The sequence below is a fragment of the Aotus nancymaae genome, unplaced genomic scaffold, assembly GCF_030222135.1.
Source record: "Aotus nancymaae isolate 86718 unplaced genomic scaffold, 86718_ANA_hifiasm-v0.15.2.pri h1tg000059l, whole genome shotgun sequence".
In the NCBI taxonomy this organism is placed as follows: domain Eukaryota; kingdom Metazoa; phylum Chordata; class Mammalia; order Primates; family Aotidae; genus Aotus; species Aotus nancymaae.
The window spans coordinates 11,958,146-11,961,328 of record NW_026988473.1 but is presented as its reverse complement, the minus strand read 5'-3'; positions in this window follow the sequence as shown (position 1 = coordinate 11,961,328).

The following is a 3,183-nucleotide window of genomic DNA, read 5'->3' as shown; positions in this document are numbered from 1 at the left end:
AATAAGTTGAACATTGTTCTTTCCTTTTCTATTTTTTGAAGAAATATGTATAGAACTGGCATTTTTTCCTTAATGTTTAAAAGAAATCATCTGCACCCAGGGTTTTTTATCCCATTGTGGGGATGGAGTGGGAGTGAAGTGTTCTTAATTATAGATTCAATTTCTTTAACAGGATATATGACACTTTAACAGATATATGACTATTCAGATTCTATTTCTTCTTGTTTTAGTTTGTGAAAGTTAACTTTGTTAAGGAATTTGTTTCCTTTAAGTTGTCAAATTTTTTGTCATGCTGGTTATAATATCTCATATTCTGTGATATAAATAGAATCTGTAGTAATGCCCTTTTTCATTTATATTATTGGTTATTATGACTTTTACTAATCTTTTCAAGGAACAAAAAGGGACTTTGTTGGATTTTCAAAAATCTATTTTTTTTAGCAGCTTTGTTGAGGTATAATTGACATTTATCTGTTTACTGTTTTATTTGTCTTCTCATTCTTATTTCTTTTATTTGATTTTCTTTGGATTTAATTTGATTTTCTTTTCCTAGCTTCTTGAGTTGGAAGCTTAGATTATTGATTCTAGATTTTTCTTTCCTTTTTTATAGTTATTTAGAACTCTAAACACTACTTCAGCATCATCCCATGAATTTTCATGTTTATTTCACTAGTGTTCATTTTAAAGTATTTTCCTATTCCTGTGCATGATTTATTCATCCATGCCTGAGTTATTTAGGAGTGTGTTGTTCAATTTCTTTTTATTATTAATTACTTATATTACTAGTTTTATTCCATTCTGGTAAAATAACATATTTGGGTTGATTTCAATCCTTTGTAATTTATTAAACCTGACCACATGTAATCCATTTTGGTGAATATTCTATACACTTGAATGGAATTTGAAGTCTGCTGGTTTGGGATGTAGCATTTTCTATATATCAATTAGGCAAGGTTGCTTAATAGTGTTTCTCAAATCTTATTATCCTAAGTGATGTTTTTGCCTACTTTTTCTATACAGTATTTCTATACATTATATATAATATATAACATATATATTATATATAATAATATGTAAAACATACATAACATATAATATGTAACATAATATATATAATATATGACATGTTATTTCTGTACATTATACATTATTGTATTTTGAAGCTATGTTTTTGGGTGCACAGATATGTAAGGTTGTTTTGTCTACCTGATAAATTCATCATCTTGTCATCATGAAATGTTTTTCTTTATCTCTGGTTACATTCCTTGTTCCAAAGTCTCTTTTGTCTCACATTAATATAGGCACCCTGGCTTTCTTAGGCTTAGTGTTTGCATGGCATATAATTTTCCATTCTTTTATTTTCAACCCATTTGTGTCCTTTTCTTTGAACTGTGTCCCTTGTAAATAGCATATAGATGGATCTTCTTATTTTTAATAGTATGGCAATCTTTATCTTTTGGTTGATCTGCTTCATCCATTTGCATCTAATGGAAATACTGATATGAATCAGTTTAAGTTTTTTTATCTGGCAATTTCCTATTTGTCAAATTTTCTCTTAATTTTCTTGTTTCTCTTTTCCTTTCTTTTGAATTAATCAAGCTTTTTTCCTTAGTATTTTGTTTTAGCTTGTCTTTTGGCTTTTTAGCCATACTTGTTGTATCATTTTTTTTTTAAATAGCTGCTTTTAAGTTACAACATACATCCTTTTGGTGACTATCAACTACTCCCAAATTTAGTGACTTAAAATGACATGCACTTATTGACTCATAATATTTTGTGACTCACATTAGACGGGGTGCCTTAGTCTCTGTTCCACATAGTGTAGGCTGGTGACAAAGCTAGGTGGGCTGGGTTGGCTAGGTCTCTCATTCCAGGTGAATGAGAGGTTGGCTAGGTGAGTGAGGTTGGCTAGGTTGGCTAGGTCTCTCATCATTAAGAATGCTAACCCTGGAGCAGCATTTCAAGAGAGTGAGAGCAGAATCTGTAAGGCTTCTTGAGACCTTGGCTCAGAACTCATACAACATCACTTTGCCACATTTATTGGTCAGTGTAGGATAACCCTGATTCAAAAAGTGGGGAAGTAGACTCTAACTCTCAAGGGAAGGATCTCTAGACAACACATGGCTATTTTTTTGTTTATCACATAGTGGTTGCTCTAAAAATGGCAATACATATTATTAATTTATTATACATTGCTTTGAGTTAATTTTATGCCATTTCACGTTCAATGTAAAAATCTTACGATGGTATAATTCCATTTACTTTTTCCCTTTGTTCTTTGTGCTATAATTAACATATATGTTGCTTTTGTATGTGTCATAAACTTTACCATAAATTGTTATTTTAATTAGACAGTCAATAGTTTCTTAAAAATTTGAAAAAGCAGTCTTTTATGTTACAGATGTTTACCCTTTATGGTGTTTTTTCCCCTTCCTATAGATAAAAGCATTCATTTGGCACTATTTCTTTTGTATTTATTTTCTGTGTGTTTATATTTATATTTAATATTTCTTATAGTTTGGGTCTTGCAGAAACAATTTCTCTCAGCTTCAATTTATATGAAGAAGTCTATTTAGAATTTATTATTAAATGATATTTTTACCAAGTATAGAATTCTAGGTGGTCATCAATGGATGAGTGGATGAAGAAACCATGGTATATATACACAATGGAATCTTATATGGCTGTTTATCCATGTAAAAGAATAAAATTTTTTCATTTGTAGCAACATGGATGGAACTGGAGAACATTATGTTAAGTGAAATAAGCTAGGCACAGAAAGATAACTATCACATGTTCTCACTCACATGTGGGAGCTAAAAAATTGATATCATGGAAGTAGTGAGTTGAATGGTGGTTATCAGAACCTGGGAATTGTAGTGAGGTTGGAAGAAAAAGATGGGTTGGTTAATGGGTACAAAAATACAGTTAGATAGAATAATTAAGTTCTAGTTTTTGATAATATGATAGAATGACTATACATATATTTATATTTTTATAAATAAATAAACATATAGATATGGAGTATATATATACATGAGATAGGGTCTTGACATAGAGTCTTGTTCTGTTCCTTAAGAAATATTCATATTGTTTTCCATAGAGGTTGAACTAATTTACATTTTTACCAGCAATGTGTAAGCATTCCCTTTTTGCCACAGCCATGCCAGTATTTATTGTTTT